This window comes from Dermacentor albipictus, chromosome 2, assembly GCF_038994185.2.
Source record: "Dermacentor albipictus isolate Rhodes 1998 colony chromosome 2, USDA_Dalb.pri_finalv2, whole genome shotgun sequence".
NCBI lineage: Eukaryota > Metazoa > Arthropoda > Arachnida > Ixodida > Ixodidae > Dermacentor > Dermacentor albipictus.
The window spans coordinates 6,951,185-6,967,682 of NC_091822.1; the positions used below are offsets into that span (position 1 = coordinate 6,951,185).

At 44.7% G+C, this 16,498-nt stretch overlaps 1 long non-coding RNA gene across 1 annotated transcript; it reads left to right on the forward strand.

The window, feature by feature from the left end:
- The first annotated feature begins 1,441 nt into the window (after positions 1-1,441).
- Positions 1,442-15,965, forward strand: LOC135913207 (uncharacterized). The gene is made up of 4 exons (XR_010567899.2): positions 1,442-1,789; positions 3,721-3,807; positions 9,933-10,146; positions 15,769-15,965. It is a non-coding gene; the product is annotated as an uncharacterized lncRNA (long non-coding RNA).
- The last annotated feature ends 533 nt before the right edge of the window (positions 15,966-16,498 follow it).

Sequence of the window (16,498 nt, forward strand, 5' to 3'; positions counted from 1 at the left end):
AACAATTTTAAAGGGCAGCGACGGAAAGCGCTTCTGTTGCGACTTCAGGACTCTTGGCCGTCGCGACCGGATGTTTCTGTTGCGACGTCAGAATTGCTGTCGTAATGTCAGAGTCGCTGTCATGATAGAAAGCTGTTGTTCCGACTTCAGAACTCTTGTTGTCGCGACAGAACGTTTCTGTTGCGACTTCAGAGATCTTGGTCTTCGCGACAGAATGCTTCTGTTGCGACATCAGACTTTCTGTCGTAACGTCAGGAATGTCTGTCAACTACGGAAACGTGAGGAACTTCTGTCGTACAACAGAAATTTCTCTAGTTGCGACATGAATTCCTGTTGTCTTTTTCAACTGGTACCTTGTGGATTCTATCGCAGACGCAAGTAAATCACAAAGCTAATGAAGAAACACTGAATAAAACCGTGCATAAGCAGCCGCGTCTATTCGCTGGAATGCACGGTAGCAGTTGGCTGCGAACATATTGTACACCGCCGCACATTTCTGGCACCCACCACACAGGACACATTCACGCGGCAGAGACATGCGGTTTTTTCCAGGAATATTCGTGGGCCGCACGATAAATACAGAAGGCATGGACGACAGGAGCGCAATACGCACACATTCACCACACCAACACGAAAGCAATGCGGGTGACACGGGTGTAACCCGCGCCAACCGAGTGCTTAATCCTCGTAGATTTGATGCTTTCTGACTGAATAAGTTACAACGCGCACGGAAACATCGCACACTGGACGTGTACCTCCGAGATCATGTCAACAATTTCTAATGCTACAGTAGAGGGTGACGAAAGCAAGAAGTCGTTTAAAACGAAGTGACGGCGCAGGTAGCACGGGTCAATGCACGGGCAGTAGCGCAAGGCGTCGTGGGTGGGCATGGATGGGCTTCAAAACAGCTGAAAGTAGGCGGCAAACTTTGCGGAAGGGAGCAAAGACTTGGCTCGCCAGCCTCGACCAGGCACGGCGGACCGCACAAGCCAGTGGAGTTCTGGGCTAGGGGCTCCACCCCCTCGCTTTCCACACCGTTTTTTTTTTCTTTTTTACTAAACCTTTTTATACATATTTCTTCAAATTACAGCCCAGAGAAGGCTTCCTAAGAATGGCGTATGCGAATCTCGAAGGCCATCTTTTTACTGCCCACATGCGGCGGAAGCTCCTGGAAATCGAAAATACGTCATAGAATTTCTTTCTGCGCTAAAGTATAGCGGATAATATAAACTGTGCGACGGTTGTTTATGTATTGCAATATTTATATGCAGTTCGGTGCAACAAGGCACAAAGCGAGTGTGTGCTGGTTATTATTTTAGTCATCGCGAAGGCCAACCAAACTCCCAAGTTCACAGGTGGCGCCACCCACCACCCCATTTCAAAGTCGTTGCTCATAGTATCCATCCACCAGTCTTGTTCCCTTGTTTACATGTGCTGTCAGTCGTGCGAGTTGCTACGATGTGTTCGTTTGATCGTGTTTTTGCGTTTGGTGTAATGAATTGTGACTTAGTTCGCGTGCACAAAAGTGCCAGAAGATAGCTTGTGTCTCGCTGCATACTCGCGGTATGCGTGGTGCGCCAGGCAAACGTGTACCAACGATTTTCATGCCATGGAGTGCGTTCCCTTTGTCCGTGGTGGTTGTGAAGAGTTCGGTGGACGCCGCAAAGAAATGATGCGCATTATTAGCGTTCCGCAGGTCGTCCACTACGCAACTGCACGTATGCGGGAATAACTTTGCAGCTCCGGCAACTTGGACGGCGCTTTTCGACCGCATCGTACCATTTAAAAGGTGAGTACAGGCATGCTGTGCTTGCTTCTCGTGTGTGCCTAGTGTGCCTTGCGGGCGCAAGAAATCGAACTCCCACGACGACATTGACTGTGCCGATGCTTGCTGAGCGTTGGTTGACATAATTTGCTTACGCAAGTTTATTGGCTCTATGCTAAATTTAAAGTCTTGGTGAGCGCTTCCTTCCGATGAGAGGGATTAGGTTCGGCAACAGTCATTTGCGCGAGCTGCCACTTTTCTGCTGAAGTTGGATAATAAAGACTCATCTGCCTCTTTACCTATTCTTACTGCAATGACGTTTCCTCTCTTACTTATGCTTCGAGGTTGTAAATGTCTGTCTAAGCGGTTGTTGGTTTGTGAGCAGTTATTGGGAAAAAGTATAAACACCATGCAAGTGATCTTTCGCGCGACAGCGACGCGATGTAGATGGCTGTCGCGCTCGCTCGTTCCCTACAAGTCGTACCCCATGCGAGCGGTCTTGCGCGCGACAGAGACGCGATGTAGATGGCTGTCACGCTCGCTCGTTCCCTACAAGTCGTACCCCATGCGAGCGGTCTTGCGCGCGACAGAGACGCGATGTAGATGGCTGTCACGCTCGCTCGTTCCCTACAAGTCGTACCCCATGCGAGCGGTCTTGCGCGCGACAGAGACGCGATGTAGATGGCTGTCGCGCTCGCTCGTTCCCTACAAGTCGTACCCCATGCGAGCGGTCTTGCGCGCGACAGAGACGCGATGTAGATGGCTGTCACGCTCGCTCGTTCCCTACAAGTCGTACCCCATGCGAGCGGTCTTGCGCGCGACAGAGACGCGATGTAGATGGCTGTCACGCTCGCTCGTTCCCTACAAGTCGTACCCCATGCGAGCGGTCTTGCGCGCGACAGAGACGCGATGTAGATGGCTGTCGCGCTCGCTCGTTCCCTACAAGTCGTACCCCATGCGAGCGGTCTTGCGCGCGACAGAGACGCGATGTAGATGGCTGTCACGCTCGCTCGTTCCCTACAAGTCGTACCCCATGCGAGCGGTCTTGCGCGCGACAGAGACGCGATGTAGATGGCTGTCGCGCTCGCTCGTTCCCTACAAGTCGTACCCCATGCGAGCGGTCTTGCGCGCGACAGAGACGCGATGTAGATGGCTGTCGCGCTAGCTCGTTCCCTACAAGTCGTACCCTATGCGAGCGACGACATTGAGAGCCGTCTCCCCGGTGTTGCCGGTATGAGGGCAGCAAATACGCGCCAAGAGTGTGCATTATTAGTTTAGTTTGCTGTGTTTTACTCAAAGGAGCAGCGTAAAACATTTCTTTAAAGTCTTGCAGTAGGTTCTTAACCTTGCACGTATGAAAATAGTCGTTTGCTTGTTCCGTGCAACAAGCGGTAGTACTCGACTGATGTAGTACATCCAGTTTCGGCTTCGCGCTATTGTCTGTTCGCTCATAGCACTTCTGGGCGACGAGCGACGAATTCTAGATTTCCAGAACCAGGCGACAAAGAACGAGCGATATGTTCGCGCGACGGCCCGTTTTCTCGCTCAAAGCCGTCGCGCGTCGCCGTTGCGCACAAAATCTCCCTCATAGGGTTCGGGCAAAAAAATTTAAGCAATTGCGGCTTGCTACTACTACAGCTTACGTTTTGAGACAAGGTGTTTTGACATAACTAGAGATGACAAGGGAAAGTTGCTTGACCGATAGAAAAAAATGAATTGTTACGTAAACAAACATTTGTTTGTAATGTGCTGTAGCTGTAGGTCTTAAACTTTTATTGTCATGAAGAGGTCCCTATTATCACAACATTCATCAGTAACTTTGACCTTGTGCTTTGTTCCCACCCTGCAGTGGTGCAAACATTGTTTTTGTAACTTTTTATGTGCTCCTTGCATGTGTTCACAATGACTTCTTTAAAGTGCCACTGCTATAAGTTAACACAGAACCTATCTTGCAGTGGCAAGGCCGTGACCAACAACAGTGTCCACGTCAGGGAGGAGCTATGGCTGCAGCAGCACTGTGTGTAATCGGATGGTCTGGTCAGGTATGATTGAAGTGTATGTGTTTGCAAAAGTAGGATCTCGGTATCATTCGTCAATAAGTTTATGGACATATTACTCAGCAGTGCTTACTAAATAGGCTAAATATCTGCTCAACTTTATTCAACTTGCTGCTTATTTGTGTTTCTATACATTATGTACACATTACCTTGTTCACTTTAAAGCTAGATCTAACATGTCTTGAGGTATATTTTTTCTTGCATCAATCACTTCGCTGCGCGTTACATTTTATTTTGCTTAGTACACATTATATCTACCTCTTGTTATTTTGTTTTATTGATTTGAAACTTTCCTGTGTTATACCTTTTATATCCACTTTTTTTTTTCGTTTAGGCTACACGTTTGTGCAGTTTCTGCACACGTAAGCATTAAAAGTGTAATGGGCCAAATATGTCACAGGTCTAAGTATGCAGCATGCTTACCATTGTTTAACATTGGTATTACAATTATTGTGAGGGTTACTTGCACGAACAAGACTAATTGAAAAAAGTTGCACAAGACAGTGCACTAGACTTCAACTTACAAGCTTTATTCAGAAAACACGCAATGAGGCCCCACCTTATGCTCAAAAATATCTGCAGACAGACGCATAAAGAAATGTGCCACATGGGAGGAAACCAAATGCACAACAAAGCCAATACCGCCCACCACAACAAGCCATTACAAAGCATTCAGCAGGTTCTTCTCAAGGTACAACAAACACTCCTTTATCAGTGAGTTCCAGTGAAGGAGTGCTTACACATTCATCAACAGCCTTTGAAGTGCCAAACACCAAATATTTCCTTATCTAACTGCCTGCCAAACCATCTGAACACTTGCTTGTTTTGAAAACACAGGTAGCATTTACGAGCACATCTTCGGCAGTGGTCAGCCAAACGGGCAGTGCCTGCTAGAGCGTTTACAGCGTTCCGGTGCTCCCTAAGCCTCTCATTCAAGAACCTGCCCTTTTGTCCAATACAGCACTTTCTACAGGGAAGTGAAATCCTGTATACCACCCCCACATTGCAGTTAAAAAAGTGGATGACATGCTCCTTAGTGCATGTACCCTGATTCCCGGCGTTGCTTACCAACCTGCACATTCTTGCGAGCTCTAGTAGTGCTGAAGAAAACACCTACACTGCACTGGTTTGCCACGTTGTTTAGGTGGTGGGACACCCCATGTACAGATGGCACAGCCACAGGGCGCCCACTGGGACGTGCGTTATTGCACCGAGCAACTGCCAGATCTTTTTTTACCTCTTTAATGAGGCTCCCACTAATTGACACCAAGGTGTTATCGAGATACCCGGCCCTACATAAATGGCTCGCTTGTTGCTGAGCGCTGCAGGAAACCTGGTGCACAAGATTTAACCAGAACAGCTCTCGGGCAGCTAGGAGCTATGCATCCTTTAACATGGAGTATGCCAAACGGTAGTCGAGCAAGGGCTTCTTTTTCCTAAGAGAGTATATATAATAAAGGAAAGTATGATTTAAAATTATACGAATATCGAATGATTGCAGGCGATCATCTTCTGGCAACTCATGTGTGAACTTGAGTCCTACTGAACACTGTTCGAAAACACCCACAATGTTTTTAACAGCAAAGCCCGCACAACAAGAAAGTCATTGGCACTACCACATTGCCCACTGGATGTGCAGTAACGCATGTCCCAGTGGTAGCCGTGCAGCGCTGCCATACGTACACAGGGTGTCTCACCGCCTAGAAGCAAGGTGGCGAACAAGTTTGGTGTAGGCATTTTTTCAGCACCGCTAACGCTCACAAGAATATGCAAGTTGGTAAACATTGCCGGGCGTCAAGCTACATGCACTAAGGAGCATGTCACCTGCTTTGTTAACTGAAATGTAGTGGTGGTATACTACATTGCACTTCCCTGTGGAAAGTGGTATATTGAACAAACAGGTGCCTGAATGAGTGGCTTGGGGAGTACCGGAACGCTGTAAATGCTCTCACAGGCACTGGCTACTTGGCTGATTACTGTTAAAGTACCCATAAATGCTCCCCATGTTTTCATAACACACCAGTGCTCAGTCAGTTTGCCAGGCAGTTATATAGGGAAATGTTTGGGGTGTTTTGCATTTCGAAAGCTGCTGATGAATGCATAAGCACTCCATCACTGGTACCGGCTGATAAATAAGTGTTGTGTCTTCAGAAAAATCTGGTGAATGCTTTGTAATGGCTTCTTGTGGATGCTTATCAGCCTTTATGTGCATTTCGTTATCCCCTATGTGGTACATTCGTTTATGCATCTGTCTCCACATTAACTGAGCATGCGGTGGCCTGTTTGCGTGTTTCTTCTGAATAAAGCTTGTCAGTTGAAGTCTACCGCTTTGGCTAGTCCGACCTTTATTCCATACACCTTGTTTGTGCTAGTAACTATGTCACAGGAGCTGTGTCAATGCCAACTAGCCCAACCTTCTCCATTAATTTCACAATTATTTCTCAAGTTCCCAGAACAATGGACACGAGCTTGAATTTCTTTAAATGGTACATGAAGGCCAGTATTCACTGTGCTGTAAGTACTACAGCAGTGAGGAGTTTTCTAGTAAGCTTGCTTTCTTTCTCTACATTTTTTTATATTCTTCTTAAGCTATACCCATTCATGCAAGTAGGCATTGTGGCAGAGTCTGTGTCCAGTTGCATCGTTTTCGACTTTGTTTATACTGCATAGACCACATAGTTGGTACATAGTTCAGTCTATTGATGCACTATCATTAAATAAGCACGCAGTTTTGCACATGCAAGATCGCCTGCTCGCTATTGCTAAAGCATTTGCTGGTTATTGCTATGTTGCTCATCAAGTGAACTTGATTTCAACAGCACCACACAGAACATCTGCTTGGCAGTGGTGTAATTTTAAAAGTGATTATCAGCCAACAAGCTCTAAGTCTACAGCTGTCCAGAAATAATTCTATTAGTTTGGGTCTCTCCACATATTTGGTTAGCACAGTGGGCTGTTTTCTATTTATTCTGCTTGGTGCTGTTCAGGTGAGTATATTTTCAACTAGCAAGTACAAAGTTTAATGCTGTCAAACGCCTTTGATTACTGGGCACATGAATTGAAAGCATTGTACGTAATCCAAAAAGTATTTTTCACAAAATACTAGTGTCATGAACAAGCATCATATGCACTGCAACTCATGGTTTTATGTTGGTATGCAGGTATTTCAAGTTAAGGGTGCTTGTGCATGTATTTTCCACATATTAGCTAATGCTTTAGCTATATGAAACTGCCTATGTTCTGGCTGCTGAAGTCAAACTTGTGGTTGATGAACCTGCTTGTTTTTGCTGTGCACTTACATTTCTGTTGTTTCTTAAGGGTTGTAGCCATGTGACAACTGATGTATTGCAGCAATGTCAAAGGTAGCTTCCACCCATTATTGCTACAGTGTGCCAACAGACACCTGTCGCCGTATTTGTGCATTTTCTGAGAACCAGCCGTATCCTCTAGGTGAAATTTGTAGTGTCGTTTTGAGTTTGCCAGTGAGTTCATATAACTCTTGAGGACAAAATTTACACAGTGAAGGAAGGGAGACCATACAACATGACCAGTGATGACTGAATTTGATAGAAGGAATAAAATTAACACTGAATGTGTGCTTATATTGTGCACAAGTTCCTTCAGAAGGAAAATGTGAGTTGTAATACAAAGGTGAAAAATCACAATAAACAGTATTTGCGTAAAAAAAGGTGAATAGCCAGACTAATTTCTATCCCTTGTCATCTAGAAAGGACGCCTTTTTTCATGCATTCATAATGGGGGCTTGCTCACACGTCTTGTGGTATGCCTCTCTGATTTCTCTTGTCAATTTTTCACCGTGGGTGGAAATAGATTAACTAATTTAATCTGGCCTCAAGCCCTATCGCGGCAATGCACGGCCAAGTCATACGAGCATGCCGGTCTTCTCAGTAAAATGTGGTGATTTCTTTGGTACATATTTAGTTCCTAACATTGGAATGCAGTACACTGCCCCTAACACGCACTAGACATATTTCGTGGTATGTTTAACCAAGCGTACCTCGCTTGCCTGCTCGCTTTTCTCAGTTCACTTGTGGATTGTGCTGCATACCTGCCTACTTTATTTTTTCGCTCGAAATATGTGTGCATAGCATTCCACAAGCGCATTGAGAAAGGCGTCCAGACAAGGGAGATTTGTATAAATTACCACTAAATGTCTTGTGTCCGTCATTAGTAGTGTAGTCTATGCCTCTGTTCATGTGTATGTTTGGTCAAATGTACAGGGTCGTCAACTCTTGGCACGGACACGACTCAGCGTGACCACGTCCCGCGGAGTGCCAGCGTGCATGGCGCAGGGGGGATGTGGAGCTTCGTGTCATCTGCTAAAGTGCGGGAGCATGCCATGCTTTAGCGGATGACACACGACATGAAGTCCCACCTCTAAGCCCCTGTGCGCCTGCACCGCTTAGCACCGTTGCACAGGCATGCCATGCGCGCTGGCAATCCGCGGAGTTCGGCCACTCTGCACCATCTTCGTACTAAGAATGGACGGTCTTGTACATGGGGCAGACTGGCCGGTGTATAAGCATGTGCCCAGGAGAGCACCATTATTCACTCAAGGGACAAGCATGCTCATCCCACTTGACAATGCATTGACACAACTGGTGATGTACGCCAGATTTAGATTGTTCATCACTTTTGTTTACTTAAGGCAACCGATTGATCAACAATATCACTGAGGCATACCATTTAAAAAAGAGGGACATCTGTCAGCCAGTGCTCATTATGATTGCATTACAAAGAGGAATACTCTCTAAATGAAACAGAATAGTGATCACTCTGTGCTTATTTGTTCTATTTTTATGCAAGTACTTTTTATCATGATTTTATACATTTGTATTGCAACTTGTGCCCTTTGTTTTAAAAGATCGCTTGTGCAGTGCAAGGGCACACGCAGTATAAATATTATCTTTAATTTTTGCATCAAAATTAATGTTGAATTGGTAGTTTTCGTGTCTTGTTGTCTTCTTTCTGTCCCTTGTGTCACTCAAAAGGTAAACATTAACGTACACCAACTTTCTTAATTACCTGCCCGTCAGTGTTGATAAACATGAAATGTTGTTTTCAGCCAGAATATTCTTACCATTTCTCATTTCCGGTCAGCATAGTGCTAATCCTTTGGCTTTTTATAAAGCGTGCTAATATGTACTTCTGATTAATGCAAAACTTAGTTCTAGTTGGTGGTAGCTGAACTTGGACATCATGACAAGTGCAAGGGCACACACACACACAAAGAGACACAGTCTGAACGGGCGCTAGACATCAACTGAAGGGCTTAATGACAAAAAGCAGCAACGCACATATTGCGCAAAAACCTACAAAAAGATGTAGAAGGTGCAATTGTCCCTAAAGAGAATTCCGCTGCCGCTGTACTAGCGCTGTACTGTTACAACAAACATTTCAAACCTGGTCGCAGTAAAAGGAGCGTGCACACCGAGTTCTGAAGTTTGAAGTTGTGACGGGACTTGGCGCATTCATCGCTGCAGTTTAGTCATGACGAAAATATAACTGCTGAGATCAGTGAGTGGTGCGAGTGGTTTTCAGAGCCCACAAAAGAATTCACTTGTTTTCAACCATGCAAGGGTAATCATACTTTCAAGGCATGTCTCCAGTGTTCTTTAGAACAAGGCCATGTAGTGTGTGATGGTGGTGGATTTTGGAGACTGGCGCGCGTAGGTCTCTAGGTAACATGTGCTGCACTGTTCTCCGTGTGACACTGCAATCTTGGAGGCCTTGACGTCACTCGTTCTTGCACTGTTCTCTGCATGGCGGTGCGCCTATTTGAATCAATTGTTTCGCTTTCTCTGTTAATTTCATTATTGCAAGGTTAGACTGTACGAGATAAGAGTGTTTGCTGCCCTTAAAATGGAAAAATTTTATTAGTTTATACCTTTACACAAAAATGAATTTCTTGGTGAGGTTGGGTTTAACCCCAGTTTCTTTCAAAACTGGTTCGAGGGGCAGAAATTGGAAATTATAGAGTTGCATCAGAAATTGACGGACCTAATTAACCTATATCATATTGTTTTATACAAGTGCGTTTTAGTGTTAAGAATACTGCTCAGGAAAAAAACACTTCATATCTATTGCAGGTACAGATTGGTGTGGGATTTGTGATGCCACTCAACAAGTGGCATTACATATTCAAGTCTGCTTCCGACGGAAAGTGCCCATTAGAGGTGGCATGGCACCTGTGGACACCAGTGCAAGCAGGTGAAAGCAGCCTGACTAGACAGGCCTGCCGAACAATGTGCCGCGCATCTGGGAAGCTTCCGGCAACACCTTAGAAAGTGGCTGCTTTGAAAAGTAAGTCAACAGTCACCTCATTTAAGAAACATAACTGCATATCTGCAAGTTATCCGAATGAGTTAGCATTACATGATGTATACAGAGCGACAAGAAATGCCAAAGCAAGAATGAGGCAAGTGCCTATATATTATATCTTTTTCTTCTGCTGTATATGCACTGTGTCTCGACACACAATTTAAATGTCTCTGTGCGTATGAAAAGCAGCACAAGATAATTTCGGGATATGGGTTTCCTGCAAAAACCGCCCACAAAGCTTCCCCCATAATCAGTTTCAATTAAAAACAATCAAGAAAGTCGGGTGGCTACACGAGCGGTTAATTTTGACAGGACCTTAACAGCTTGCATTCCCCTGCTGCTCATTGTCTTAGCAGAAGTGAACATTTAAGCACCTCATTGTCTTTGAAATTTCTAATGTAGACTTGGCATGAGTTATTGTAGCTTTTCACGCTTCAGCTTTCATTTCACTTTTTTGAAATAATGCTTCTCAAGAAAATTGGGTTCCGACACAGCTTGGCAAATTGTATGGTCTAAAAGAAGCTTTTTAAACCACTGCCTTCTTAAGTGTTGACTGTGGTCACCTGATGTGCTGCTTTACAATCTGCAGCGTTCACAGCCATGCAATTTCAAAACACTATTCTCATTATTGGGATGTAAAGTTATAAACAGGGATAAAGTGCCTCAGAAAGGGCAGCCAACGATTCGTTAGGAAGACCTATCTTCTCAAAGGCTGCCTCGTCAACCTCGGCATGTTAGTTTTAAAGTGTTAGTGGAGTGACGTCACATGCAGTTGTCGGGAGTGGCTGGTTGTAAAGGGAGAGACTTGAAGGAGAATGAGCGCAGTCACTTGATGTCTGTAAGCATGATTCCTAAGACGTAGGAACAATAGTGGGAGTGGGAAGGCGGGGAGAAAAGGAGAAAAAAAGAGACACCAAGAGGGAAAGAAAGAACAAAAAAAGAAAAAGAAGGGCAAAGGAAGGTGTTGGGGAAGCAAGAGGTTAGGGAGCATTCAGGGGTGTCTTTGGCAGCATGTTCTTGTGGCTTTAAAGGAGCCGGTGAGGCGGTCAGTGCTCGAGTAACAAAAACAACCCGAAAAGACATTAGTTAAAAGAATGACTTGAGTAGCATAGCAGCAATGCGTCGGATAATTTAGGAGTTAAGATGGCAGCAAGGAGTCCGGAATGCAGTGCATAGGGCAGCTGGAAGGCAGCGGCATGGTCTTTCTAGGGACGTTAGTCCCAGTAGCTCAACGTACGTGTCGTCACAGCGGTACACAAAAGTGGCGATACCCTGTGTGGCTGAGGCACCGAAGAAGGTATCCTGGCGCCTGGGACTTTGGAGTGTGTTGGTGAGGGTGTTTCGAAAAAATATAATAAAGAACAGACAAATATGGGAGTGAACTGAAACTGGAATAACAAATAAGAGGGTGGCATGAGCAAAAGCGGGCGGAAGCAGATGTACATGGGAAAACATATTTATGCGAACATATTTATGGGGATTCTACAGACTTCCTATTGCGCTGCACTGACAGGCCCCACACATACCTACGATACATAGACGACATATTCATAATATGGTGACATGGTCAAGACAGCCTAGATAAATATGTAGGATTTCTAAATTCTTTTCACCCAACAATAAAATTCACATCAAAATCTTCAATGGAGCGCATAAACATTCTGGACACAACAATATACATTGACACTGGGACACTAATGACAATGCTGTATGGAAACCTTTGACAAACAACAGTACCTAGAATATACAAGCCACCATCAAGCCACATTGCAAAGAAGGCATCTTTAAAGGCCAAGCACATGGCTACGTCACATGTGTGTTGAAAACCAAGACTACATAGATAGACTTGATCACCTTAAAGAAACCCTATCAAACGGGAACCACCCAAAGAGTCCCCTTCAGAAAGCCTGCACCAATGCAACCAAATCTGACTGAGCCGAGGTGCTCAAGCCCCACCCTAGGATCACAAAGAACAGCGCCTCTTCTTACTACTAAATTCTCAAACACACTGCCAAACATGAACAACATCCTCAATAAATACTACCCAATTCTCGCCAGCAACCAGAAACAAGATTTTTCCCGCCCTGCCCAGAGTAGTCTTGAGATGCAACACTATAATATTAAGGATATTCTTGTACGTGCCAAACTAAAAACAACAACGAAGTTGGGAACCAGCCCCTGTGGCTGCCCGGGTGCTCTACATGCAAACACATTTAATCTACTACTACAGTAATAAGTACAGCATCAAATTACTCAAACAAGGTAACTTCGAGTTTCATCTGCACATCAAGCAATGTAGTCTACTGTCTAGAATGTGCCACTTGTAGCAAATAATACATAGGTGAGACAGGACAAAAAATTCATAAAAGACTGAACGGTCATCGCGCAGATACAAAACAATTTACCTAAAGCAGTAGCCAGCCACTTCAATGAACATGTCATATGTGACAAAGCAAGGCTCTATAGACTACAAATTTCCGCTCACCTCGCTAGAGGAAATATATGGAATCATACCTCATACACAAGTTGAAATGCCTACATCCAATGGAAATCAATTTAACACATAGCAACTTAGAATCTTTAAAATCTTTAAAGCTGTAACTTAAATCGGAAAGCCTCATGTCATCAACCAAGCCACAAAACACATTGTGCCACCACCTAAACTTAATTCTTAACCTCACCTATTCCACCGTTTCTAATTTTTACCTGCTTACTACTCAATTTATTATATTCTTTCATGTTTTAATGTTTATATCAACTGTATGACCCCTTTTCCCATGTACACCTGCCTCCGCCCGCTTTTGCTCATGTAACCCTCCTATTTGTTATTCCACTTTCAGTTCCCCCCTTTTGTCTGTTTTCTATCATATTTTTTTAACACCCTCACCACCACAATCCAAAATCCCAGATGCCAGGATACCTTTTTCTGCGCATCAGTCACACAGGGTATCACCAGCTCTATATACCACTGTGACGACACCTGCGTTGAGCTACTGAGGCTGACATCCCTAAAACACCATGCTTCTTCCTGCCAGCTACCACATGCATTGCATCCCAGACTCCTTGTCGCCATCTTAATTTCTTCAACATTACCCGACGCGTTGCTGCTACGCTACTCAAGTCATTCTTTCAACTGATGTCTTTTGGGGTGTTTTTTGTTACTCGCACACTGACCGCCTGACCAGTTCTAAAACGGCAGAAACATGCCGCCAATGACACTCCTGAATGCTCCCTAACCCCTCACTTCCGTAACACGCTCCCATGCCCGTCTTTTTCTTGTCTTTCTTTTTTTTCCTCTTGGCATGTCTTTTTTTTCTCCTTTTCTTTCGTTTCTTTTCTCGCCGCCTTCCTATCCTCACGGTCTTGTGCCCTCGTCTTAGGAACCATGCTTACAGACGACAGCGCTCATTCTCTTTAATGTCTCTCCCTTTACAACCAGCTGCCACTGACAACAACTGCATGTGACGTCACCCTACTAGTCCTTTAAAACTAAAATGCCAAGGCTGACCAGGCCACTTTTGACGAAGATAGCTCCTATCGAAACGTTGGCCAGCCTTTCTGAGGCACCTCATCCGTGTTTATAACCTTCATACCACAGTGTGCTATTCCATCTGTCAGCCGCTTTCTTGATTTTAGATGTTCTGATTATTGAAGTTTGTAAGACATGGCCTATCAGCACTTTCGGCATACTTTCAGTGATCTCATTTTATTTAAGCATAAGAATGAGGAAAGAACTGCTACACAAAGAAAGCACCTCGTACATTATTCGCATGTACGCTCTGATCTGCATAGCTGATCTTGTTCTACGCAAAGCATCCTAAAATTTTCATGCCTCTCTTCGGTGCCAAGAAAAGCAAGGTGCTGGGCATCATGCGGAATTCCAGCGATTTCCGCCAGCCTGGATTAGAAAGGACTGTATAGTGTGGCTGTAACTGGCATTCTTCTGCCAAGATTCAGTTGTTTTATGGATCAAAGTACCAGGTACTCTTGTAGTCGCATCAACACTCTGCCGAAGATTTCATTTCCTACAGAAATATGCTTTTTTTTAAAGAGACGAGCATGAAAGATTGCTCTGTATTACGTTAAGATGCTTCTTTAGGCTTTTTTACATTGAAGATGTAGGTTAGCTTAGCAAAGTAGCAATATGGAGATTGAAAAGTAGAAAAAAAATGGCAGATCCCATGCCCTGTGAGAATCGATGTACACGAAGCACACATTGTTTGCATTGATTGACAATAATTAACGGTGATGTTAGTAGCAAGTTTGTAATTTTTTCAGCGTTTAGTCCAATACGAAAGTGGCGAGTTGATGTTAAGCTTTACCTTGCATGCACCACTTCTGTTTGTCTGCATAGTCCGCAGAACACACAGAGAGATGTGTTTGCTTGAGGTGTTGTTGCGAGTCATTGTTCATAATCTCTGAGAGGGAATTGAGCGTTGTCATTGCCTCACATGGCGCAGCGCATCATGGCAGAAATATTAAACTTTAATTGAATTATGAGGCTGTGCATACTTCAATTAGGTATTGTAATTGTATGTATATATAAGTTCGCGGTCTGCACTACATTTCACTGCATAGCGAAGACGCTCCTGTTCTGTGTGACACTTCTTTCAAGTCTGGGTGTCCTCGACGTCGAGTGCACGCCTTGCTGGCGCGTGTTAATGGGCTCCTTCTACATACATGGCCAACACACTGTTGAGATTCCAGCTCAAAGCACTCTCTTCAGACTAAGGACGATTCTAATGTTTACACTATCACAGCCCAGCATCTGCATTTTTCTCGCATAGAAATTAAAACCAGCACAGTACGTGCAACACACCCTAACGGTGAAATGCTGGGTCAGCAGCGCCGGTCAGGATGTGCAGAGGTGAGCGCCATCTGGTAATGTTGCAAGAAATCCAACGGCATGCATGACAAGACCATAGCAGCTGCAGCGCCCGTATAGTTGGGAGAAGAGGCAAAAAAATCTTCACTTTAAAACATTAGTTGCCATCATTTGCAGCTAAATAAAGCTTGCAAGCCAGCCATTCTACAGCTTTTACATGAAATCTTTTATGCCTATATGGCAAATGCTAAAGTTACAACTTCCTCACCAACCGCATGAGCAACAAGTAAAGCTAACAAATGATAGAATGGACAAACCAGACAGCTTGCACCTTGCAGCTCTCCTGCATGCGTTAGAGACAGTGTAGCCAAACTGTGGTTCTCCGAATTTGACAGGAATTTGGGTGGTCGAAGAGCAGACTAATTATGCAAAATCAGAAGCCAAATATCCACCCCATGAGGCTTTGAGTACAGCTTCCCATGTGTCTAAATTTTGCAGTTAAGCCAACCTCCAGATGAGAAGAGGCGTGGCTTTGGCAAAAAACATACAAAAATTCCATGTAAATCTGCAAAACAATGTGATGCATGTGTATGCATTCTCACTGCAAATAAACCTGTGCCTGCTTGCGCCCTGGGTAGCATGTTTGTGTGTGACATTTGCTGCATTTTGTTATCTGAAACTTTTTTTGAAGTGATAAGAGCATATTTTCTTCATTCACTTATTGCTGGAAATCATTGGAAAAACAATTTACTAATATATTTATTGCACTCTCCTTTTAGACTGCCTGGAGAAATACATAAGTGACCATCCAATGATGCCACCTACACCACATCCGGAGAACCACCTTGCTTCCCTGCGAAAGCACCTTTGGAGCTTTCTTTTACACAAGCAGGACGCCAGGGCAAGCGAGTGGAAAAGTAAATACAGTACAAGTCCAGTGATGCTTTTTCAATAAAGTGTGATGATATGCTACGTAGTATGGTGCTTTACAGATTGATTCGTTATGGCATGAAAATAGCCGCATCTTGGCAACATGTATATACAGACTGTACACTTCATAAGACTCAACATCACATATAAAGATAGCCCGTCATGAGCTTCCGTATAGCAATGGCTGCTCCTTCAATTCATCACAACTTGCCTTTGACGTGCTGCGCCCACGATGATATCCAACCAAGTGCCCACCGTGCCACCCATCACCCACCGTGCCGCCCAGCACCCGCTGTGCCCAGCAACCAGCATGCTGCCCAGCACCCACCATGCCACCCGTCACCCACCATGTTACCCAGCACCCACCGTGCCACCCGTCACCCGGCATGCCACCCAGCACCCACCGTGCCACCCGTCACCCGGCATGCCACCCATCACCATAATCCACCATGATGATGGATGATGGATTCCACTATACCCAGCATCGGGCAAATTTTCAATAGGGGAGAAAAACAAATAAAACAAAAAAAACACGTACGTTCGGTACAGAGAATGAGACATGCACGTTCAGTACGCAGT